We start from the raw sequence: 27,681 nt of genomic DNA, 5'->3' as shown, positions 1-27,681 counted from the left end.
GTAAGCACGTCTGACTATATTCGGAGTACATGCCTACATTACATTGATGAATTGGAGTTAGTTCTGTGTCACCCTATGTTATAACTATTGCATGAGGAATCGCATCCGGCATAATTCTCCATCACCGATCCAATGCCTACGAGCTTTTCACATATTGCTCTTTGCTTAGTTACTTTTCCGTTGCCACTGTTCAATTACTACAAAACTGCTACTGTTACTTTTGCCACTGTTACCATTACTACCATATTACTTTGCTACTAAATACTTTGCTGCAGATATTAAGTTATCCAGGTGTGGTTGAATTGACTACTCAACTGCTAATACTTGAGAATATTCTTTGGCTCCCCTTGTGTCCAATCAATAAATTTGGGTTGAATACTCTACCCTCGAAAACTATTGCGATCCCCTATACTTGTGGGTTATCAGCGCTCTCCATGAAGAGGAGGGAGTAGTTCACCCTCGGGGCTGAGGGTATGTACCAGTAGCTATGTGTTTGATCTCTCTCTTTCTCTCGTGTTCTTGATTCGGCACAATCTTGATGTATCGTGAGCTTTGCTATTATAGTTGGATCTTATGATGTTTCTCCCCCTCTACTCTCTTGTAATGGATTGAGTTTTCCCTTTGAAGTTATCTTATCGGATTGAGTCTTTAAGGATTTGAGAACACTTGATGTATGTCTTGCATGTGCTTATCTGTGGCGACGATGGGATATTCACGAGATCCACTTGATGTATGTTTTGGTGATCAACTTGCGAGTTTCGTGACCTCGTGAACTTATGCATATGGGTTGGCACACGTTTTCGTCTTGACTCTCCGGTAGAAACTTTGGGGCACTCTTTGAAGTTCTTTGTGTTGGTTGAATAGATGAATCTAAGATTGTGTGATGCATATTGTATAATCATACCCATGGATACTTGAGGTGACGTTGAAGTATCTAGGTGACATTAGGGTTTTGGTTGATTTGTGTCTTAAGGTGTTATTCTAGTACGAACTCTATGATAGATCGAACGGAAAGAATAGCTTCGTGTTATTTTACTACGGACTCTGGAATAGATCGATCAGAAAGGATACTTTGAGGTGGTTTCGTACCCTACAATAATCTCTTCGTTTGTTCTCCGCTATTAGTGACTTTGGAGTGATTATTTGTTGCATGTTCAGGGATAGTTATATGATCCAATTATGTTATTATTGTTGAGAGAACTTGCACTAGTGAAAGTATGAACCCTAGGCCTTGTTTCGAAGCATTGCAATACCGTTTGTGCTCACTTTTATCATTAGTTACCTTGCTGTTTTTATATTTTCAGATTACAAAAACCTATATCTACCATCCATATTGCACTTGTATCACCATCTCTTTGCCGAACTAGTGCACCTATACAATTTACCATTGTATTGGGTGTGTTGGGGACACAAGAGACTCTTTGTTATTTGGTTGCAGGGTTGTTTGAGAGAGACCATCTTCATCCTACGCCTCCCACGGATTGATAAACCTTAGGTCATCCACTTGAGGGAAATTTGCTACTGTCCTACAAACCTCTGCACTTGGAGGCCCAACAACGTCTACAAGAAGAAGGTTGTATAGTAGACATCACCCCCTATGGAACTCCAGCCCTCTCGACCTCATCGACACCCACGAGCTCTGCCATGGCTATCGCAAAAGCTTGGATGCGTTCTCCAAGATCCTCGGCAGTCACCTTGGCCCAACCAGAGGCCTTAGAATGGGCAAGTTCTGTTCCAACGGCAAGGACCAAGCCAAGCTTGACGACTGGTTCCGATCCCCCGCCCTAGATCAGCTCGAGGAGCTCACTTTTGATGATGGGCATATGCGGTCGCTCCCAACGTCCGCACTCCGCCTCGCGCCCATGCTGCGTGTCGCCAAGTTCAGGAACTGCCATTCCCCCCCTTAATGACGCACCCGCTCTTATTCTACCACGACTGAAGCACCTCGAGCTCGTCGCCGTCTGCCTCTCAAACGGTGAGATGGAGCGCCTGCTCCGTGGTTGTACTGCACTCGAGTACCTTTGTCTTCAGGCGATCAATGGGTTGAGTACCTTCCACATCACCTCCATGACTCTCCGGACTATTTATGTGTGTTGCTGGTGTGGCAGGAAGACATCACAAGATGTGTACCACGGTATGGTCATTGAGGACACACCTGCACTTGAGAGATTACTTGTAGTTGATCAAGAAGGTCCAACAAGAATCAATATCATTTCTGCGCCGAAATTGATAGTGGTGGGCTACTCGTCTGACAAATACTCCGAACTTGTTATTGGATCCACACCCGTTCAGGTACAACAGCCGCCCTCTACCTCTCCTTCTACAAATTAACATTATTTCTAATTTTGAAGATGTTTGTTCGTCTGTCATTCAGAAAATGATTCTGACAAGCTTGGCCCCGAAACTGTGCACAGTGAAGGTCTTGGCACTAGAATCTATCGGCCCCAACCTGGAGCAAGTTGTCAGTTTCCTGAGATGCTTTCCGTGCCTGGAGAAGCTATATATCGAGGTGATGTTAACATTCCTTTCCAGTTAAATGTTAACCATAAGGGAGTTCAATTTGTGACACCTTTTTCCAAGTTTACAATGACAATGTACTACAATTTTTTAAGGTTCTTTTGGAGGATTTCAGTACATACAAGTCCCCCCCCCCCCATATTGGTTGCTTGATATGGTTAGAATCAATAAGCATTTCTCCTTTGGATACATCTGTACAAGTTTTCTTGGGGAACTTTTCATCCACTCCAACCTCTTGTGAAGAACGCTACATTTTTCTAGAATGTAATAAAATGCCCATGTTAATCATGTCAGATCGAAGATGGCATGTTAGTGCACTTTACAAATCCTGCAAACCAAATAGGCATGTAGTAAAGTTCAAAACTGCATGTAGGCACTAACACATTTTCTTCTTTTGCAGATAAGATTAGGCCCAGTGGTGGATAATGTGATACAATATAACAACCATGTCAAATGCCTAGATCTGCATCTCTCAGAAATTACTTTGAACTCCTACCGAGGGACCATACCGGAGATTATATTCACCGGGTTCTTTGTTCTCAGAGCAAGGGTGCTGAAGGAAATGAGGTTTGCCCTACATTTATTTCGCAAAAATGAATGGTTTGTTGATCAACGCCGGCGCCTGCGGCAGGATGGAATAGGCTCCAAAAATGCTGAATTTCATTTTGGAACTTCAGATGACAGAATAATCGGAAGTCATCATGTCAACCCCATACATGAATTCTCAGTGGCTGGCCCCTTTGCAAAAATTGTGAGGTTTCGAAACCAGACTTAGAAGCGGTGATATTAGTTTGAACCTCTCTAATATCCATGTTCAGCGGATCAGCGCAAGTGTTTGCAGCTGATGAGCTGAATTTCATTTCTAATATCAGTTTGAACCTTGTAATCTTTGAATTTGAGCCATATAACTCTGGAATTTGAACCTTGTAATATTTCAAGCTTTTGTGGTACAATCGTTGAAATGGCATCGTATGAGACTCGTATATTGCTAGCACTATTTTGACCTTAATATGCAATGGTCTTAGATTTTATTAACCATTCTCGAATCTGTTTACCATGTCGATCTCACAGCACACAGTCTGTATATCTAACTCGACTGCGATCTTCGACATTATTGCACACAGTTGGTTTCTTCCACCATGTGCACTGTAGAGCGCAGAATTAATTATCGCACTCGAGTGTCCAGCATCACCCTTCTGTGTAACTTTGACCTCATCACCCACGGGTAAACTTATGACCAAAGTCATTCCAAACACTTCGTTTTTACAAAGCTTTTTGCCAATAAATGCCCATGATTTGTCCCTCTTCTAGCTGACGCGTGGCCAAACTAGCCGGGCGGGAAGCTTGCGCGGTAAACAGCGCGGTAGCGCGGGAACAGGCTCACCAACGATACATTTGGCGCCTCTTCGAGCCCATGCGTGCGGTGCGGTGTTGTCAAGCATGCACTGGAAACCTCCGCTATGAACGCCGTGACAAGACGTGACGATTACAGGCCAGCCGGCCCCCATTTATTATAGCGGCCATTTAACCCTTGTGTCTCTTCAACCTTTCGATCGTGCCCCACCATTGCAAGAAGCACACCCACAACGAGATATTCTTAGAGGGTATCCTACGCGGCTCCAATGGCGCTCCGAGTGGCTACCGACGACGAGCAGCAGTTCACCATGCATGCCGTGGTGGACACCCACAGAAGGTTCATGGACCTCTCGATGGTATACACCAACGACCCGGTCTGGGTGGAGCACTCCATCCACATCATGGAGCTGTTGCTTACCGAGGAGAAGTACAAGGTGGTCGGGTTCGACCTCGAGTACACCCGAGCTCGTGCTGGGTCTCATCCCAAGGTCGTCATCGCCCAGATGTGCGTGTGCCACCACGTCCTCGTCTACCACTACTGCCTGGCCACAAGGCCTTGCGAGTGTTTCGCCAGGTTTGTCAACAGCCCCCACTACATGTTCGCTACGGTGGACATCACCAACGATGTAAAGGCGCTCGAGAATTCAGGCATCGCCTGCCAGAATCTTGTCGACATCCAGCGCCAATACAAGATCTGGGGCAGTAAGGAGCATGAGAAGGAGTCACTGGTTCACCTCACCGAGGTCATCATCGACCCCTACTACCGAGACATGAAGGATTCGTGCAACAAGGACAAGCATGCCTAGCACTCGGCCTGGATGGAGAAACTCGACAAAGCTCACGTCGTGTACGCGGCCAAGGAGGCGTACACGAGCTACGACATGTACAGATAGATCGTTGACATGAGGAAGTGCCTCCTTCCCCAAAACGGCCAGGGATCCAGCCAGAAGCAGAGCAATGGCAAGCGTCGTCGCAACAATAAGTAGATGATTAGATCCTCGTTTCTCCTACTTTAGTATGCATGTAATTGCTTACTTTGGTGTGTGGAAATGTTATGTGTGTAGTCACTTGTGTAATTGTATGCTTAATTTGGTTATGCAATGCTGTCTTTTTAAGTATATACGTTGATGCTCTGTAGACAGAGCGTAGATGTTGTGCGGACAAAGAAAATCGCACCGCACATGGACTAAACAATGAAACCCGTCGGTGATGTTTTCATCAATCACTCACAATTGTATACCAGCAATCGTTTGCTCACAACACACACGGCTTGTTAGCAGTAATCGTCTGTGTTGTTATCGGTCTTCGCACACGTTTCCGATTACAGACCTATTTGCCGCGTATCACACACATCTTGTTAAGTTGAACCGTTTCTGTTCTCATGTCTCAACGCAAACAGTTCATCCGAGTGAACCACATGCCGTATATCGCACACACCTTGATCTGGCTGACTGTTTCTTTTGTGTTGCCTAATCACAAACAATTCATCCGAGTGAACCGTATGCTATATATCACACACACCTTCATCTGGCTGCCCGTTTCTTTTGTTCCTCCTCATCGCAAACAGTTAATTGAGCTGAACCATATGCCCTGCATCGCACACGCAACTAAAATCTGAACCGTGTTTGATGCATCCTCCATCGCAAACGTTTTGCACCTTTTTGACGGGTTTTTTTACACCACTGTTTGCTATTATGGCATCGCACACAATTTCGTCGAAGGGTCTCTGATTGTAGTGTTGCGTTAGCAGCATCCTACAGTAGTGTCGAGAGTTGGAATGATAGTAACAGTACTGCTCCTTTAGTTGTAGAGAGATGGTATTCGAAGCCTTTCTAGCCATACCGGCAATACTAGCACATATATTCCAACAAGTTCCACTTTCCTGATTTTATTCCTGATGCTTAGGGTTTTCCCATTATATCTACACTATGATCTGCATAGGTGCCTTATGTCCTACTAGCAGTTGTCCACCCTTTAAAGCTAAATAACACACCAATCATACGTCCTAAGGTTCTTCAAATACGAATGTGATATGATACTGACATTAGCTAACAGACACACATTTAATTGGTTAGCTAATGCTCCCACTTGAGTTTCCAAATGCATGTGGCCACATATAGAGAGACATCATGGAATTGCATTTCTTTGGGCGCTCTGATTCATCACGGGTGGGCAACCAACATTGTATAGAAAGAAGGGGAATCTCAATAATATGCTTCCCCTTCTATTCTTTAACATGTTCCTCTTCTGTTCTTCTTTAGTAAGTACAGTATGTTCCTTGTCAGGAAGGGGAGCAGGGACATATGCAGTCGACAGCTCTATTGGGCCGGTTCTGCTACATGATTTTGCACTTCGAGTTGGTCTGCCATAATATCCCGAAAATGGTGGGAGTCGCGCGGTCTTTGATAGCATAGACTGATAGTAACAGTTGTGCGCCTTCAGTTGAATAGATTTGGCTTGTAGGTGATCGATAGGCTCTGCATATTAGTAGCGGCAAAACCCTGTATTTTCCAGCCAGTTCCGCTTTCCCGATTTATTTATGGTGGTTATGGTGTACCCCTATTATCTACACTACTATCTGCCTACTGGCTCTGCGCTCTCGTTATCATGGTTTGGCAATAAACTTTCTATACGGTACATTATGAACCTATCATCTGCAAACTATCCTTACATCTGGAGCTCCCAACAGGGAGCCTATTTTTTGTGTAGTTGTGCCAGATTATATTAATCTACTCACCATATTACAGCACACATGGGCTCTCTCATCAGAATCCAGTGATAGCACACAAGGGTTTGCAGGGAGCCCCTATTATATTACAATATCCTTTGCATTACAAAGATAATCTCACTACTATTTATGTTTTCATGCTTTTTAGATATTGTACGTAATCACAATGAATATAATAATGTGCACATCAAAAGAATATTGCGGAACAGTTCAATGGGTAACAATCTTGGCATCAAGGGATTGAGGTCCATAGTGGATGCAATGAAACCCACATGCTCCCGACCTATAGATTCATATTAAGAATATGATCCTAGTGACTATTCTGAGCTCAAGGAGTCAAAGACAGATGGCCTATCATGTTCACCCAATAAGGTGCCTATTCTAATTTGGTAAGGTTTTATTGGTTGCACATATCTTACATAAGGTGTCTTGCATTTCTTTTGCTTCGTTGCACCGCCATATGCTTAGTTTACTCATGATATATGTGAAGATGCCATGCCCATCCATTATCAACACCTATTCCATTTGTCGTCATACCATGTTTTTCCATTCGAATGTTGTTCTTGTGTTTCAGACATCCAAATGGAAGAGGGTGATTGCAGAACCTGAAGGAGTACAAGCAAAGTCCTTGAAAAGGTGGAGCTACCGGAGAAATCAGATAGAACCCGACGTATATTGGCGATAGAACCAGCGCCACAAAACCTAGGATATCGCAACTATGCTGGTCGCTGCTTTGCTCTTGTGAGTACCTATTGTCCTATCGTTGTCCTTACATCCATACCTGGTGGATTATGTGACATCATTGTGCATTATAGCTTGCTTATCCACTGTTCGCTCCAAACTATCAGATCTATATTAATGCTTAAATTAATGTAGAATAAACCCAATGCTTATGAAGAAATTTAGTTATGCACTGTTCTTGTAAGTATCTGCTATCCTTCATCACTGTACTTATATTTGTCAGCTAGTTCTTCATGTACACTTTGCATCTTATTTTCCCTTGCCCTCCATTTTCTACACATCAGATCTACATTTACTCTTGCCAAAATATTGAATAAAACCAATGTTACTAAAGAAGTTTAGCTCCGCATTGCTCTTCTCAGTGCCTTTTGCCTGTATGTTGTATTTACATTTGTACTATGCATCTTAAGTTAAATAATCGCCATTTGTTCCTATATTTTCACATCTATATTTACTCTTAACAAGATGTAGAATAAAGGCAATGCTCTTAAAGAAGAGTGTGCGGTAAACTTCTTGAATTGCGCCCCCCCCCATCAATGTGGACAAGGGCTTTATAGAGCCTGTCTTCACTACTAATGTAAGTTTGTCCTCATCGAGCCTTCAAACTTTGTTGTGTATATTTGGATAGCTATGAGTGCAAATGTTGTTTATTTTTGTCGTCTGCATCAAATTGCTTGTTCAAAGTTTATAAAGAAGTACATAAACATAAGTTTGTCCTTCTCAATTTTAGTCTTTAGTTGTACAACCTAGTTCGTTATTTGTACCATGTAAATTAAACTAAACATAGCCAGTTATCTTCTTTAGCACTATGTGTATGCTTGTATTCTTGATCTGTAATCCAGTGGTGTGGTGAAACTACCAATAACAGCACAATGTCATATCCTGCTATGTCTCAACTATGAACAATGCCATATTATATTAATGTTATTTAAATCGTGTCTCTTCATTTACCAATCTGAAATCGTATAAATTGACAGTACACTCATCATTCATGCTTATACATTGTTTAGAACTACATGTATGCTTGTGTTCTTGATCTGTAATCCAGTGGTCTGGTAGAGCTGGCCGCTCCTACACAATGCCATTTCCTGCCGTCTTAACTATGAGTAATGCCTATTATGTTAATGCTATTTAAAACCGTGTCTCTTCATTTCTGACAAAGAAATGAGATGAATTGACAACGCTGATGCTTATACATGCAAAACCTGTTATCTACCTACTTGTTTCTCTTTCAGGGTGACAGCACTGCTGCTAGGAAGAACTGCCACAATGATAGTGAGACGAACCCATTGTTTGTCCCTCTAACATATATTCCAGAGAAGAAGGCAACACATCTTGAGGGTAGGGATACAACCACAAAGTCATATCTTGATGTAGTGTCGTACTTACTCAGCGACACAAGCTCGATGAAGTCGCCGCGTGAATCTATTCGACTTATTTAGCCTGAAATTCAAACAGAAAGACATGCTTCCGCTCAAATCGGACTAGAACTCCAATCTCTATGCAAGATTAACCATAAGTTAACCATAAGTACATGACGTCTATTGATGCTATCCGCTGGAGCTCCTGGGCCGGCTAACCTCTTGAACTGTGTTGAAGTGTTGTCGGTTCTGTATATTATTTTGTCGGCCTGTTAACTTCCACTGGTGGCGACCTGCACAATTTATGGAATCTGCTGTCTGGTGGCCCTTTATTATCACTGGCGGCGAACTTTGATGCCCAGGAGATGTAATATGTTGTAATTTCTTTGTTGTATAGTCTAGGTTTATTCTTCGTCACGATGTTGTAATTTATTTGTTGTTTATGTTGTCGTGGCTCTGAGAAAAGGTCGTAATCTTCGATCGGTGCACAATGAGCCAATAGGTATAAAATAATAATTTATGTACTAAAACTAGCCGGTCGCCAATCACTAGTATGGGCCGAACCGTGGGCCTACAATCATCTTGGGCCATTAGTTAGGTCTAGTCTTAATCTGGCCCACTATTAATTAGTTTCGAAACTTTAAAAGGCCGAGTAAACTGCTTGCATTAATTGGGCCGGAAAATTAAATAGGCTTTTAACTTAATTGTGGCGAACAAATCACGGGCCGACAGCGTGCTATAATATAAATCGGCCCATTGTTGGCCCATTCGGCTGACGGGCCATTAACAAGGTGAAATGTTTTTGGGCCTTGGTTGACCCAATTACATGACGGGCGGGAAGCAGGCCGGATGTATAAAGGTGCAACTCGGGCCTTTAAGTGGCTGAAACTGAAACCGGGCCGAAAGAGGCCCATATGTAGACAGGGCCGCTGACAGGCCGAAACTAATATCGGGTTGATCTGTTAAACGGGCCATTAAGAGGCCGAAGAGCAAATCAGGCCCCCAATGGGCCCAATGGCACAATAGCTGTTAAAAGGGTCGTACCTGTTATGGGCCGTAATTTGGCCCAAGAAATGAAAGTCATTTAACGGGTCGGATCAGGTATGGACCCTAATTTGGCCCAAACTATTGCAGGCTGTTAACAGGATGGATCCGATATGGGCCGTAAAATGGCCCAGAATATTGCAGTAATTTAACGGCCCGTATCTGATGTGGGCTATAATTTGGTCCAGAAAATGTTAGGCTGTTAACGGGCCGGCCCATTAGATCTGACGAAATCTTGTGAGCCTGTTCCTTGGCCGGCTTTTAAACCTATATGGGCCTCTATTGGGCCGTCCAATGTGTCAACGTTTCATTAGCGATTCTTGTCAAATGGACAGTTGGCATCTGTCCCAACGCTGAGCCGACACGTGGATCGTCGGCGAATGAGAATTTTACACATGGAAAATCGTTATTGGTCTGGGTTGTTAACGGGTTATCGGATCCAAACCAGAACCCAATAGCTTAACGGCGACCCATTACGGTGGATGCCACGTGTCGGTTACCCTTGACGAAAGCACTTCTATGACGCGAGATTTATCGTCATGGAAGTGGACACTTCTGTGATGATAATTTTGGTAATGCCATGGAACACTTCTACGACAGCACAGGTATGACTATCTTGATTCTGTCATAAAATCGTCATGGATGTACATGCATGAGAGAAAATGTGATCTACTGTGACAAACACGTATCATAACGGAAGTGTATTTTTTTAGTGTTAGACTGTGGGTGAGCCACTGATGAAACGACAAGACGAATATGCTCTCGTTGACAGAACTCTTTCATAGCACCCCCGTAGATAGATTAGTGCCATTATCAGTTATGATACTGTGAGGGTAGCCAAAACGGAACATGATTTTCTTTATAAATTGAACCGCCGTTGCCGCATCACACTTACTGACCAGCTCTGCCTCAACCCACTTGGTAAATTTGTCAACCGCCACCAAGAGGTGGGTGTTTTTATCCTTAGACCTCTTAAAAGGTCAAACCATATCAAGCCCCCAGACTGTGAATGGCTAAGTAATTGGAATCATTCTCAATTCTTTAGCCGGCACATAAGCTCGTCGAGAAAAATTCTGACAACCATCACACTTGCTGACAAGGTCCTCTGCATCAGCATGAGCTGTCAACCAGTAAAATCCATGACAAAAAGCTTTGGCCACAAGAGACTTAGACCCGGCGTGATGGCCACAATCACCTTCATGTATTTCCCTTAGAATCTCACGGCCTTCTTCAGAGAAATGCAATGTTGGAACACGCCAGTAACACTGCATCGGTGTAACTCACCATTAACAATAGTCATAGACTTAGACCGCCGGGTTATCTACCTGGCCAAAGTTTCATCCTCAGGTAACTCGCCCCGGGTCATATAAGCCAAATAGGGAATTGTCCAATCAGGGATGGCATGGAGAGCCGCCACCAACTCTGCCTCCGAGTCAGGAATAACAAAATCTTCTTCGGATGGCAGCTTAACTAAAGGATTATTCAATACATCAAGAAAAACATTAGGGGGTACCGACTTACGTTGCGACCCAAGCCGGCTCAAAGCATCAGCCGCCTCGTTCTTCCTTCGATCCAGATGCTCCAGTTGATAACCCTTGAAGTGACCAGCAATATTATCAACCGCCCAGCGATAAGCCGCCATGAGGGGGGTCTTTAGAATCCCAAGTGCCAGAGACCTGCTGAGCCACCAAATTTGAGTCGCCAAAGCACCTGACCCAGGTTAGATTCATCTCTTTGGCCACCCTTAGGCCATGAAGCAAAGCCTCATATTCAGCTGCATTGTTTGTATAGGGAAACATCAGCCTTAAAACATAACAAAACTTGTCACCTCGTGGGGAAGTCAAAATAACTCCAGCCCCCTAGCCTTCCAATTGTCTGGACCCATCAAAATGAATAGTCCAATATGTATTATCATGCTTCTCCTTAGGCATCTGCAACTCTGTCCAGTCATTGATGAAATCCACAAGAGTTTGAGACTTGATAGCTGTTCTTGGCATATACATCAAACCATGAGGTCCGAGCTCAATGGCCCACTTGGCCACTCGGCATGTGGCTTCTCTGTTCTAAATAATATCCCCTAAGGGAGCAGAGCTGACCACAGTAATGGGATGACCAAGGAAATAATGTTTCAATTTGCAGCTGGCCATGAACACCCCATACACTAGCTTCTGCCAATGTGGGTATCGCTGTTTAGACTCAATTAAGACCTCACTAACATAATAAGCCAGCCTTTGGACTGGATATTCCTTACCCGTCTCTTTTCTTTCCACTACAACCGCCACGTTGACGGCTCTACTGTTAGTAGACACATATAATAGCAAGGGCTCCTTATCAATAGGAGCTGCAAGAACCGGCGGCTCAGCTAACTATTTTTTAAGCGCCTCAAATGCCTCATTAGCAGCATCACTCCAGACAAAGCAATCTGTTTTCTTCATCATATGGTACAGAGGAATAGCCTTCTCTCCAGGCGGCTTATAAACCGGCTTAAAGCTGCAATACGACCCGCCAAGCGCTGGACATCATTGACGCACGCCGGCTTAGCCAACGAAGTGATAGCTTTGATTTTCTCTGGGTTAGCTTCAATAGCTCTCTCGGAGACCAGGAAACCCAAGAGCTTGCTTGCAGGCACACCAAAAACACATTTGGCCGGGTTAAGCATCATTTTGTAGACCTGGAGATTATCAAAGGTCTCTTTCAGATCATCCGCCAGAGTTTCCTTCTTTCTAGACTTTACGACAATATCATCCACATAAGCATGAACATTACGTCCAATCTGATTATGGAAATAGTTCTGGACACAACGCTGATAAGTCGCCTGGGCACTCTTGAGCCCAAAAGGCATAGACACATAGTATAAAGCTCCAAAAGGCGTGATAAAAGCCGTCTTCTCTTGGTCTTTGACTGCCATCTTGATCTGATGGTAACCAGAATAGGCATCCAGGAAACACAAAGCTCACAACCCGCCGTGGCATCTATGATCTGATCGATACAGAGAAGAGCAAAAGGATCAGCTGGACAAGCCTTGTTGAGGTTGGTATAATCCACACACATACGCCAGGTGCCATTCTTTTTAAGCACTAGCACCGGGTTAGCCAACCACTTAGGATGAAAAACTTCAACGATGAACCCGACCGCTAAGAGCTAGGCCACCTCTTCTCCAATGGTCTTACATCTCTCTTCATTAAAATGACGGAGGAATTGCTTGACCGGTTTAAACTTAGGATCAATATTGAGAGTGTACTCAGCGAGTTCTCTCGGTACACCCGGCATGTGTGAAGGCTTCCATGCAAAGATGTCCCGGTTTTCATGGATGAACTCGATGAGCGCGCTTTCCTATTTCGGATCCATATTAGCACTGATAGTGAACTGCTGAGATGAGTTGCAAGGGACAAAGTCAACTTGTTTGGTATCATCTGCCGACTTAAACTTCAACAAAGGGTCATGCTCTGTGGTTGGATTTTTTAACAGAGTCATGTCGGCCAGGTCAACATTATCTTTATAAAACTTAAGTTCCTCCGTGGCACGGGCAGACTTAGCATAAGCTGCATCACCTTTCTCACATTTCAAGGCTATCTTCCTATCACCATGGACTGTAATGGTACCCTTACGGCCTGGCATATTGAGCTGCAGATCTTCTATATCTAAATAGGGGCATCCCACTAGCTGATTTTCCTGGCTTCTCAGGAAGCCACGTCACCCGAATTGTTTTAGCAATTGATGCAGTATCCCTCGGCAGCCCGCAACAGTCTGATTAGGAATTGATAAAGTTTAGAGTTGCCACTGCTAAGTCGAAATAACACTTCGTTCCTTCTCTCATCTGTTCTTTCTTCTCGGACTGAACCGGACATACACACCAGAGCCATTCAATTCGTGCGGGGAGGAAAAAACATTCATCGTTCCCGACAGCTCATCCTGGCCCATGGTTTCCTCAACCTACCGCGTGTGATAGCACGCAAACTACGACGGTGCCCCAGGCGGCCGTCGTCACTCCCCCGCATCCTTCCTCTCGATAGTGTGCCCGATCGCTCCCCATGGCCGGCCTAGCTCCTTTCTTCCATCTCCTTCATTACTGGACAATATCTTGTGTGCTCTGGTGGGACGGGTTTGCCACAAATAGTAGAACAAATTTTATGTTTAAGTTCACGCGATCCATGCCCTAAATTGTTCAATATGGTTGGATTTGCAATGCCTGTGCCGAAGGTTGAAGACGACCCAAATTTTTAATTTTTATTTTGAAGGCTGCGGCCGCATGATTTAGTCAAACCAACCGATAGGCTGATTTTGCACGTCGGCTTCCAACCCAATAGTGTTTTTCAGAACAAGCCCAATAGTGTTTTTTTAGTAGAGGTACCTCTCGACTGTCCATGCTAGCCCAATTAAAAGGCAGGCCTGTAACTTGCTTAGTTGGTCCTGTTGTTAGCCCATGTACCTCATCGCACATTCGCACTAGGTATCTGCGGCTTCATCTTCTCTTCTACTCGCCGCCGCCGCTCTCTCTTCTATACTCACTGCCTTGAAACGGCAGCCACTACTACGCATGAAACGGCAACATTCAACGCAGATCATTACTCCGCCCTCCATTACCCCGCCGCTCTCTCTTCCACTCGCCGTTGCCTTTGTCTATAAAAAGACGTCCTCAAGCACGCACAATTCCTTGCGTCCTACACTTCGTCTACAGCCCTCCGATCTGACATATGCAGCTTTTTGAAGAAGACAAAGAGAGAATAGTAGTTCGTGTTTTTTACCTGAATCAGTACCTGTGCCTACCGGATCAACTTCCCCGGAAAGAGGTCAGGGGTAAGATTTGTTTTGCGCACTATTGAAGAGTATCATGAAATTAGACACGCACTGTCCAGAGTTTGTAGCAGCTTAGATTAGCAAACCAGTTTTATTCTGTAGCAAACTGATTTCCTTCCTTGCATGCTATGAGCAGTATACTCTGTAGAAAACTGATTTTTTTTCTTCTTGCATGTTGTTCAAGAGGCTATTTGTCATTCATGATAAAAACACAACCAAATATCATGCGAAGGTATGCCTCCTCCTTGCGAAGCTGCTACTGAAAAAACCAAGTAATAATTTGAAAACTCTCCACACAAATCAGTCGGTTCAGATTCAACATGAAATTCAAATGGTGTTCTTTTACGCAGGTACTCTTTATCTAAAGGGGGGTCACTGACTTTACAGGTGATGAAACCGCCAACAAAGAGAGGTATGAACAAATAACAACACTCTTATTTGCCATGGAATTTCTCATCGATGAAATATCTACAGCCAAAAAGAGTTAGATCTTCAGGCTACATGACTTAATCATCAGGTTCTTAAAAGGCATACACAAGAGTATGTGTGACATCTCATATAACATGCCAAAATTCCAAATATAGGATACTATCCTTACTTTTTATCCTTAAACAGCATTGTGGACAACAATGTGACGGTGAACAACTAAGAAGGATGGGAGGATAACAACAACACATAAACGGCACTGTTAGTTTCATATCCAAACGTAAGTATCCAAAAGTCATGAAACAAAAGTACCCAAAAGATATAATTCTCTCTACTAGCCTGATTACACGAGGATAACCGTATCACAGTGCTCTTTTTTTCTAAAGCATGCAGGACATAGTCAAGCACACATGCAAGCAGCAACGAACTACACTGCCTTCTATTTAAATTGTTATATTGTGGCTTAAATTGTAATCCAGTCAAGCTCGCATTAGTACTACTTCAGGATGATCCTATATATGAACTGCTATATGGTACAGCTTATGCAACTATATGTGTGTTGAACTACAGTGCCTTCTTTTAAATTAGTTATAATGTGGCACCCAGTCGAACTTCCATTAGTAATTACCTGATGATCCTATGCATGTAGTGAGATATGGATTCACCTTATGCAACTGTGAAAATCTGAGTTGTGAAGTATATATGGGCTGCTATCCACTGTATTGAGATGATTATGTAGTGTTGTCAATATATAATATTTTCCTACTACATTTGCAAATTGTACAAAAATAAATATTGGCCATGTCAAAATTTCCAATGAAATTGCTTCCAAAATCTTATATCCAATCAACAGAAGTTATCAAAATATTACACTAAGCCTCAAGGCAAGGCAGCATGTACATAGCAGCATGGAGCACACGAGTGCAAGCTAGCTAGCAAGCATATGTTTGCTTTCATGATTACAACTTCTCATTGCAGCAACTCTCGTCCACAAAGTCCCGCAGCAACGCGCGGGGTACCACCTAGTACACGTAACAAGGCCGTGCCATAAACTTGGCGTAAGCCGACCGTCCAAACAAAGCGTGATAGGGGCTTTTGATCTTGACCACTTCAAATGTCAATGTCTCTTCCCTATAATCATAGTCATTGCCAAAAGCCACTTCTAAGGCGATCTTACCAACTGGGTATGCAGGTTTACCAGGTACCACACCATGAAAAATTGTAGAAGATGGCTTAAGATCTTTGTCAGTTAAATTCATACAGTGAAAAGTATCATAATAAAGGATGTTGATATTTCTCCCTCCGTCCATAAGCACCTTGGTGAACTTGTAACCTCCAACTTGAGGGGCTACCACTAAAGCCAGCTGACCCGAATTGTCAACCCAGGGCGGGTGATCCTCACGGCTCCATAAAATTGGCCGCTCTGACTACCGTAAGTATCGAGGCACTGCCGGCTCAATTGTGCTCACCGCTTGTTTATGAACCTTCTAATCTTGCTTGCAGAGGCTTGTGGTGAAAACATGATACTGGCCACTGTTAAGCCGCTTTGGATTACTCTGATACCCTGACTGTTGTTGCTGGTTACCCTGACTGTGCTGCTGGTTATAACTGCCCTGATTGCCCTGACCATGATATCCGGAATTTGAACCGCCGCCTCCGAAGCCGGGCGCGTGTGAGTCGGATCCTGACCCACCGTGCGGGCCATTATTGTTATTATGATTCTGGAGATACCCAGGATTCTTGTATTCCTTCATAATGAAACAATCCTTCCACATATGAGTTGATGGTCTATCAGGGAGACTATGTTTTGGGCAAGGCTCATTCAACATCGCCTCCAGGTTGAATTTTGGTCCTCCAAACTGTTGCGGCCTACCCTTACGACATTGGTTATTGCGTTGTGTATTGGTATTAGCCACAAAGTCTGATCCGCCATCGGTTTGCTTGTGCTTACCGTTATTCCCTTGGTTCCGCCCTGTCATATTTTGTTGTTGCCCTTTTCCATTGCCGTTCTTCTTCCCCTTGTTGGACTTCTCCTCATCAGACCCATGGTCCTTGGTGTTCTTATTTGATGAGAGCCGCCATGAGCTCTCCCATGTCACGCAATGACGTTTAAGCCGCCCTAACTTCTGTTTGAGAGGGGTGAAACGGCAATTTTTCTCCAGAATAAGAACAGCGGATCCAGCGTTAATTCTATCCGATGAATGGATAATGGCTGAGACCCGGCGAACCTTGGTGGGCTGACACATCCTCTTGCTGTACACAAGCATCCAGATCAATGATCGACAGGGGCTCCTTTCATGTGTCTTTAAAATTCTGAATAAAGTGCTCCTTTAACTCAGCCCATGAATTGATGGAATTGGGGGGCAATCCTTTCAGCCAGGTTCGAGCCAGCCCATCCAGCATCATTGTGAAGTACTTGGCGCACACAGCGTCGTTAACATCCAACATCTCCATAGCCAGCTCATATCTCTCAATCCAAGCCTCGGGAGGTTGATCAGCTATGTAATTGGGCACCTTTTGAGGGCCCTTGAAGTTCTTAGGCAAACACTCGATCGTTGCAAAGAGCCGGTGCTAAACATGGCACACCGACCATCCTGGAAGTCATCCCAGACACTACAGACGCCGAAGGGTTTCTCTGGAGCTGTTGATAAGCCGCTAATTGACCCACTAGTTTCGCCTCTTGACGTGCTCTCGCCTGATCCCTGATGGCTTGATTATTGTTATCATCATGGGGCGGGTCATGACCATTGGGCGGGTTACGACGCCTCTCACTGCTGGAAACCGCCGGCGACTCAATGCGCCGGCTGTAGCTTCGACTCTGGCGTGGAGTTGAATGAATATGCTCACGGCTATATGAGTAAGCCGCCTATTGAGCTACTATTGTCTGAAGAAGTTGCACGGCATTCCGGGTCTCTATCGCGGCTGGAGACTCGCCTTCCACTGGAAGAACCGCCAGCTTTAAAGCTGCGACAATCATGTTATCCAAAGGGTTAGAATAATGACCTGGCGGTGTCGGCACTCGTTGAGGCGGGTTCACGTTCAAACGGGGGGTCTGCTATGCGGGGCTGAGCCGCCGCTCCAGTTGCGGGTGCCTCCGCAGCCCGGGCCACACCGGGGGGGTTACTTGGCCCTGCACCAGGTGTAGTAAAGAGGTTTCGCCCCTCAAACTGCGGAGGTAGGCGACTCTGGTGCCTCCTTCAAAGAATGGCATTTAACGCATTCTGGTCCAAGTTTAACCGGAAAGCTTCTGCTTGAATCCGTTGTGCCTCCGCCTCCAACGCAGCTCGCTCCGTTGCCATCCTAATATTCTCTGCATTGAGCTCCTCTCTAGCTTGGGCTATCTCATCCCGCAGTTTCGCAACCTCCACATTATGTTGTGCTTGAGTCGCTGGGGTTAGCTTTGCGGCCATCAGAGTCGCTAAGGTGTCCAGGAGCTCGGATAAGACCTGAGCCAGCGGGCGCGTAGAGCCACTCGCCCCGGCAGTCGCAGCAGCCATTGAACCGGAGGTCATAGCCGCGGCAGTTGATGAGTTCAGCATCTGTTGCGTACCGGCCAAGAAGATGGCAGCCCTGCTCGGCGGCTCATAGGAGTCTGGAATACTGTCGCTCTCGGAACAGCCCCAAAGCCCTCCGTCTTGTAGTTGATAGATTGACTCGGTTTCGCCGGTTGAAGACTCATCACCTGAATAGATGGATGTCTCTCCACCAGACACAGAGCCATCCTCAAGATCCGTCTCATAAACAAAGCCAACGAAAGCACTCTTCTGAGCGGGTTGGACCTTGGCGGGTCTCGTGCGTCGAGCCGTCTCAATGGTGTCGGTGCAGGTGTCCGGCTCAGGCCCCGACTCCCCAATCTTGCCGATGAAGACTTGAATTTCGCTGAAGGGGACCCGATACTCGTACTCGATTGGATCGGCCTCGAGACCCCAACCAGCGTCGTCGATGTAGATCTTGCCGCGGCGGCTCTTGGTCATCCGGCCCACGGCGTATCCCTTGATCCCTGAGAAGCTGCCCTTCAAGAACTCGAAACCACCGTGCTCTGGCCCCACGGTGGGCGCGAACTGTCGTGGATTTAACACGGCAGATGCCCTAGTGAAAGGACTTAGGTGTGGAGTCATCGCAACTAGGTTAGCTTGAAGGGGTTGGACGGGACAAAGGACACAAGGAGTTTACCCAGGTTCGGCCCCTCTCAATGAGGTAAAAGCCTACGTTCTGCTTCTAGTTGTATTGCTTGAGTTTCGATTACAAGGGAGTGAATACGCTTGACCTAGTTCTCGATTGATCATTTCTTCAGTTAACCCGCCGCCGGGTCTCACCTTTATATACATAGGGTGAGACCCAGAGGCTTACAGAGTCCTAGTTGGCTCACAATACGTGACCGGCTCGGTTTCTAACTAATCATGCCTTACAAGGCAAGCCATCATTTGGTGATTCACATGCCCAGGTCCTGGGTTTGTACTGGGCCTGCCCCCATGAGTCGCCGTCTTCCCACCTTTCCTTGGGCCTTCTTGGATCTTCTTCATCTTAAACTGCCAACAGTGTAACCCGGCCCCTCCTGGGCGGGTCATATCTCGAAGCTATATCCCCAACACAGTCATATTGTCTGTCAGCATAGATTTACCTGTCGGCAAAGACCTATCCTGGCAGGACTATAGGCAACAGCTCCTTTTTGTCGGCATAGTTTTTTGCCGACACTAAATGTGTTGCCTTAGGTGACCTATGCCGACAGATTGTTTAACGTTGCTTTAAGTGTCGTGGTGTAGTGTCGTGGGAGCATGCACATGTTCTTCTGCTCGTCCAGAACGACTGCCGGCTCAAGCGCTTTCAGTTTTGATTTTATTGTTAATACGAGCGCAGCTTGCTCATGCGGTGGCGCGGATCGTGGGCATATTTGCTGGTTAGTTGTAGAGTAACACGTCAAGTTTTCTCGCGTGGACGTATGCGTGCAGCTGAGGGATCGAAGTAGGCCAGGGCATGGCCATCCATACGATACTTAGTGCGTTCATGTGGTCTTTAGGCACCAATCCATATTTACTTTAATTAACGTAGCTAAGTCGGACGCTTAATTCGTTGCATGGTCGAGCATCTCGGAGACTCCCGTATCGTGTTTGGGCCATAGGCTTGTAATTACTCAATTAGCTTTTAATCTTACCGCATAATTAATCCATGCATAACACATGCATACACGTAGCACCATGCATGTACGTAAGCTTTTTTAAGCAGGCTAGACCAGATAAATCGTAATGATATAAGAATATATTCTTCCATTAATAATTATATGAAGGCCCGACATTTGTTTATACATCGCCACACGTCATATTGTTTTACACAAATTGCTCTAATATTTCATTAGCGATGATAGCATAATGCCCGTAAATGTGATGACAATTTGAATTTATGTCAATATCAAAATCCGGCTGTCAATGGCGGTGTATATGTATGCATGCCCTATGTCCCTTAATTTGTGCAACATCTGGCTCATTGTCTTCCCTTTTATTTTTGGACCTATTATTTTATATTGAGCGGTGTGGCAGAAAGTTACCATGACCCTTTCTCCGCATATTCAACAATTCACTATTTACTATTTGAAGCAATTGATTTTATTAGACCAATAGCTAAGCAGTATATTTTATTTTGGCCGAAATCGGTATCAACAGTGTTAAACCAAATCTTCAGGGACTATAACACCTGTGTACACTCACAAACACATTAGTCCCTCAGCCTATTTGTCTTCAATACTCCAAAACCACTAAGGGGGCACTTGATGCACTTACACTTGGTAACGTGCACACTTGCACACACTTATCATAATGTCGGGACGAGAGGCACATAAATATAGCAATGAATCAGTCATGGATCGATAAACCTTTTGATCAACGTGTTTGCCATCCTTTGTCAAGTCAAGATGTCCGATAGTAGGCATGGGAGTTTTCATACCTTTACTCTCTTGCATGTTGAACTTCTTGAATAAGTCCTTGGTATACTTTGCTTGAGAAACAAAGGTACCATATTTAGTTAGCTTGATTTGCAAACCAAGGAAGAATTTGAGTTCACACATCATAGACATCTCATACTTCTTCGACATCAACCTTCCAAACTTTTCAGTGAAGAGAGGGTAAGTAGATCCAAATATGATATCATCAACTTATATTTGGCATATAAATAGTTGTAACACCCCGAGAATCATGCTACAGTAACTCTCTGTGATTAAGCTAATCATGTTGCTAAACAGGGCATGATCACATTTGCATCACATTTCTTTTCAAACTCTTAATTCAAACTTCAATTAAAATTAAAGTGGAAAATAAAAGTTTTCAAAAATTTAAACAAAAATGTTCGGTGGGTGCCAAATAATACACTGGTAATTATTGTGGAGAAAACTCCTTTTAAGAAAATGCCTAAGTATTTTAAAATGGATTAAAAGGTGAAAGAAACTAAATAAAAGAAAATGCAAAACAAAACAGAAAACAAAAAGAAACAAAAAAAGCCCCCCACTAGGCCTGGCCCAACTGGGCCAACCCCAGGCCCAGCCGGCCAGCACCATTCCCCCCCCCCCGGCCAAAAGGCCCAACTCCACCCCCGGCCCATCTCTCTCCCCTATCCACTCCCCAGGCCCCCCCACCGACAGCCACCTCTCACTCCCCCCCCTCCAAAATATCTTCTCCTCCTCCCTCCCCTCGATCCAGAACGGGATCGAGAGGAGGCCACCGTCGCCGACTGCCCCCGCCGGCCTCGCCGGAGCGCTGCCTCGCCGGCCTGCCTCCTCCTCCTCGCCGGGACTGCGCCTCGTCACCGCATCGCCGTTGTCCCCGTCTCCCCCTCGACCCCCACTGCCGTGACCCTGCAGCCCCACGGTGAGGCCACCGGCCTCCGTCGCCCGCCCCCTCTCCTCTCGGTCACCGCCGCCCCGCTCGCGCTCCAGCGTGCCCCGACGCGCCCCCGCCGCGCCTGGCCACGCCCGCGTCGACCTCGCGCCCCGCGCCCCCCCTTTCCCCCGTGCGCCCCGCGCCCGAGCTCCGGGCGGGCTCGCGTCCGCCGCGCTCCTCTCCGTGCCGCCCTGCTCGCAGGCTGTGCCGCCGCCGTCCCGTTCCAGCCGCTCCGGCCCCGACGCCCTTCCCTCCTTCGGCGACCCCCGCCCACACGCCCGCAGCCTCCCCTCCGCCGATCTCCGCCCCGTCGCCGCGGAGGCCTCGCCCCTCTGCCCCACCTCCGGTGGCTCGTCGGAGCCCCGCCTCCCCTGACCCTGGCCGCCGGCGCCGGCGTGCGCCGTGCGCGCCCAGCGCCCCGCCCGTTGCGCCCGTAGCCGCAGTGCCACCTGGGCCACTGCCTAGTGGGCTTCCCCCCTCTGGGCCACTGCCAGGTGGGCCTCGCCCCACCTGAGCCACTGGCCACTGGGCCCGACCCCCTGGCCCAATGACAAACGAGCCCCAGCGCCCCAGAACGTTTACAAAAAAATAATAATAATAATAATAAATAAAATAAATTAATAATAATAATAATAATAAATTAATTAATAAAAATAAATAAATTAATTAATAAAGAAAATAAAAATAAAAATAATTTTAATTAATTAATTAATTAATTAACTAAATTAATTAAGTTAATTAATCCTGTTTAATTTAATTAAATAATAATTATTTAATTAAACACTAATTAACCTAAACAGTGAATGACAGGTGGGTCCCACTGGATCCACATATCAGTTGACTTAGTCAACCCCTGTTGACTGCTGATGTCAGCATGACATCATGCTGATGTCATAAATCCAAATTTCGAATTTAATTAAATAATTAATTAAATTCCAGACATTAATAAAATCTTTAGAAAATCATATCTTTTAATCCGTAACTCGGATTAAAATATTTTCAACATGAAAGTTGCTCAGAACGACGAGACGAATCCGAATACGCAGTCCGTTCGTCCACCACACCTCACTAACCTATCGAACTAGCAACTTTCCCCCTCCGGTCCGTCTGTCCGAAAACGCGAAACATCGGGAATACCTCCCGGATGTTCCCCCCCTTCGCCGGTACCACCTACTGTCGCGTTAGGACACACCTAGCACCGCTCATTGTCATGTCACGCATCGTCATGCTTATGTTTGCATTGTATTTACTGTTTCTTCCCCCTCTTCTCTCCGGTAGACTACGAGACCGACACTGCTGCTGCCCAGTTCGCCTACGGAGTCGACGACCCCTCCTACTTGCCAGAGCAACCAGGCAAGCCCCCCCCCCTTGATCACCAGATATCGCCTATTCTTCTCTATACTGCTTGCATTAGAGTAGTGTGGCATGTTACTGCTTTCCGTTAATCCTATCCTGATGCATAGCCTGTCATTGTTGCTACAGTTGTTACCCTTACCTGCTATCCTACTGCTTAGTATAGGATGCTAGTGTTCCATCAGTGGCCCTACACTCTTGTCCGTCTGCCATGCTATACTACTGGGCCGTGATCACTTCGGGAGGTGATCACGGGTATATACTTATATACTGCATACATGACACATGTGATGACTAAAGTCGGGTCGGCTCGTAGGAGTACCCGCAAGTGGATCTTTGTGGCGGAGCGACAGGGCAGGTTGAGACCACCCAGGTGAGAGGTGGGCCTGGCCCTGGTCGGCGTTCGTGGATACTTAACACGCTTAACGAGATCTTGGTATTTGATCTGAATCTGGCCATTTGGTCTATACGCACTAACCATCTACGCGGGAGTAGTTATGGGTATCCCGGCGTCGTGGTATCAGCCGAAGCCTTCTTGACGTCAGCGACTGAGTGGCGTGCGCCGGATTGGACTGGAACGCCACTAGGCTAGGTCTGCTTCCGGCCGCGTACGCAACGTGCAGGTGTGCATAGGGCGATGGGCCCAGACCCCTGCGCGCTTAGGATTAGACCGGCGTGTTGACCGCTCTGTTGTGCTTAGGTGGGGCTGCGACGCGTTGATCTTACGAGGCCGGGCATGACCCAGGAAAGTGTGTCCGGCCAAATGGGATCGAGCGTGTTGGGTTATGTGGTGCACCCCTGCAGGGAAGTTTATCTATTCGAATAGCCGTGTCCCTCGGTAAAAGGACGACCCGGAGTTGTACCTTGACCTTATGACAACTAGAACTGGATACTGAATAAAATACAACCTTCCAAGTGCCAGATACAATCCGGTGATCGCTCTCTAACAGGGCGACGAGGAGGGGATCGCCGGGTAGGATTATGCTATGCGATGCTACTTGGAGGACTTCAATCTACTCTCTTCTACATGCTGCAAGATGGAGGCTGCCAGAAGCGTAGTCTTCGACAGGACTAGCTATCCCCCTTTTATTCTGGCATTCTGCAGTTCAGTCCACTGATATGCCCCTTTACACATATACCCATGCATATGTAGTGTAGCTCCTTGCTTGCGAGTACTTTGGATGAGTACTCACGGTTGCTTCTCTCCCTCTTTTCCCCCTTTTCTTTTCTATCTGGTTGCCACAACCAGATGCTGGAGTCCAGGAGCTAGACGCCACCGTCGACGACGACACCTACGACACTGGAGGTGCCTACTACTACGTGCAGCCCGCTGACGACGACCAGGAGTAGTTAGGAGGATCCCAGGCAGGAGGCCTGCGCCTCGTTCGATCTGTATCACAGTTTGTGCTAGCCTTCTTAAGGCAAACTTGTTTAACTTATGTCTGTACTCAGATATTGTTGCTTCCGCTGACTCGTCTGTGATCGAGCACTTGTATTCGAGCCATCGAGGCCCCTAGCTTGTATTATGATGCTTGTATGACTTATTTATGTTGTAGAGTTGTGTTGTGATATCTTCCCGTGAGTCCCTGATCTTGATCGTACACATTTGCGTGCATGATGAGTGTACGGTCAAATCGGGGGCGTCACAAGTTGGTATCAGAGCCGACTGCCTGTAGGAATCCCCCTTTCCACACTCCTTGGCCGAAGTCGAGTCTAGACATTACAAAACTTTTACTAACATGGCTGTGTGTCTTACAGGCCCACGTCGCCATTGGGTGGTACTAGGATCTTTTACTCCTCGACCTTTATTCTGGGACTCTGAACTCTCTTCTACTCGGGTTAAACGAATTTACTAACTCTAACACTAGGATCCCGTGACCGCATTCACCCCAAAGTTGGATAAGCCATAGTTGTTTCTTAGAATAGTATTTTGAACAATTCACACACTGTCATTTGACTCCTTTGAAACGTCTTTGCTTTTAGATGGAACCCACGAGGCAGGTCGTTCGCCACACGATGGCCATTGGTGCCTCGGGATCACCTGCGGTGCTAGCTGAGATGATGAGCTATCTGGGTTATCGCTGGCACCCTGAGTACACCGTCTACGAGGAGTACCAGGACTTTAACCAGGAGCAGTACCGCGCCATCGTCCACCTCTACTCGCGGGAGTATGACTCCACTACTGTGCTGCACACCGCACATGGTGTTGGTGTGACCATCGATATGGCTGTCCACGATGCTGCCTATGCTGCTCTGACACGTCTTCGTGGAGAGTATCGGGAGTTGGACACCTCCCCTTTCAGGCACATTGCTATCGCATCTGATGTTGGTGCGGAGGGATACTATACTGCTGCCTACTCCACTGTCACCCGAGAGCCCTTCTACCATCAGAACCTGGTTCTGCATGCTGATGGGCTGGATCGAGCTAACCGAGCTCTTCGCCACGAGATGTACACCACCCGTCAGCACCTTTACCGTGCCCTGACGCTGCTGCACCCCTTTCTCCGATCTGGACAGGTACCGCGTACTGCGATCTACCCAGCCAGGACCGTGATGCCCCACGGTGTCGGTTGGCCAGAGGTGGGAGGCTACTCTCCCGCACTTGGTCCTCTTCTGCCACCTGAGCGTCGGGCTCTACACCTGAGTGTCCGCGGCCCCCAGTCTGCTGACGTGGAGGGCTATCCGTTGCCTCACTACCAGCTGTCGGGCTACGATTACCTCCACAGTACCTCTTGGGACTGATGTAGTCTTGCTTAGTTAAGTATTAGTTGCAGTCGCCGCGAGCCTGTGTGCCGCCTATGATGTTTTAGTCTATGTACTGAACTCTGTGTACTGAACTCTATGCATGAACCCTTTTGTAAGTTATGCCGATTACTATGTAGTAGCTATCGTGCTCCTCTCGTTATGCATGTTTCATCATGAATGATTCTTGTCTTTGCAAATATTTCTCAATGCTGAACTACCCCTGTTATATATTAGCAGGATGGTTAGACCAGGTGGTCGTGGTCGTGGTGGCGATGCCCCACCACCACCTGAGTACATGGCTGGTATGATCCAACAGTTTGAACTGAACCGCCAATTCATGGAAAATATGATGGCTCAGTTTCCTCGCCCCAATATGAACCAGCAGCAAGCCCAAGTGACTCTTCAAGATTTCATACGCCTCAATCCAACCATCTACCGCAGCTCAACTCAGCCTCTGGATGCTGATGACTGGCTCCGTGACATCACCTATGAGATGGAGTCTGCTGATGTAGCCCCTGCCAGCTATGTCACTTTTGCTTCCTTCTTCTTGAAGGGACCCGCAGCTCAATGGTGGGACAGCCACAGGCGTACTCTGCCAGCTGGAACAATCATCACATGGCCAGACTTCCAAGCAGCTTTCCGTGCCCGCTTCATTCCTCAGGGAGTCATGGACCGGAAGAAGCGAGAGTTCCGCAACCTCACCCAAGGCAACAAAACTGTTGAAGCTTATCAGCGGGAGTTTCTGGACTTGTCTCGCTATGCTGAAGAGGACATTGCAACTGATGCACGCAGACAGGAGAAGTTCCGTGATGGCCTTCAAGCTGACATCAAGCTCGCACTTCTAGTGCATGACTTTGCTGATTTCGCCACCTTGGTGAATAAGGCCATCAATGTCGAGACTGGTCTGCAGGAATACCAGAGCTCTCACAGGCGCAACCATGACACGGGCTCATCTTCGGGCTCGCCCGCACAGAAGCGTAAGATATGGATCCCGAACAGCATGTACCGTCCAAATGCATCTGCCCCAAGGCAGACCTATGCTGCACCTCGTCTGCCTCCACCACCATCTAGGCAGTCAAGACTTCCAGCTCCACCGTCCCAAGCTCCTGTTCCCACTCCGAATAATGGCTTGTGCTTCAGGTGTGGTCAACTAGGACACCGTGCTAGAGAATGCAACCAGAACCAGAATCAACTGGCCCTTCCAGCAACTGGCCGTGGTAACAATCAGCCTCGCAACAACAATGCTAAGTCTTATGGTCGTGCTCATGCCAACCACGTTGATCTCAACGAAGCTCAAGACCAGCCTGCTACTGTGATGGGTACACTCCTCGTAAATTCAGTACCAGCATCCGTCTTATTTGATACAGGTGCATCGCATTCATTCATGTCAGAAGATTTTGCATACAAGCACGACGTTAAATGTGAGGAGATGAACACTTCGGTACCGGTCAAAACCCCCGTGGGACAGTGTCAAACCTCCTTGGTTGGCATCGATGTCCCCGTGGAAATCGAAGGGCTGGAATTCTATGCCTCTCCCATTATCCTGAAGTCGTCTAACATCGACCTCATTTTGGGTATGGATTGGTTGAAAGCGCATACTGCTTCTATAGTTTGCGCCACTAAAACCGTTCATCTGCTACACCCTTCAGATGAAATAGTTGCTTACCAAGCTCATCTGGTGCAAAATGCCGAGGCAAGGCTCTATGCATTGAATGCATTGAACGCTGCACCACTCGAGGGCATTGAA

This window comes from Aegilops tauschii, chromosome 5 (genome assembly GCF_002575655.3).
Source record: "Aegilops tauschii subsp. strangulata cultivar AL8/78 chromosome 5, Aet v6.0, whole genome shotgun sequence".
Lineage (NCBI taxonomy): Eukaryota > Viridiplantae > Streptophyta > Magnoliopsida > Poales > Poaceae > Aegilops > Aegilops tauschii.
This window is presented reverse-complemented; position numbering follows the sequence as displayed.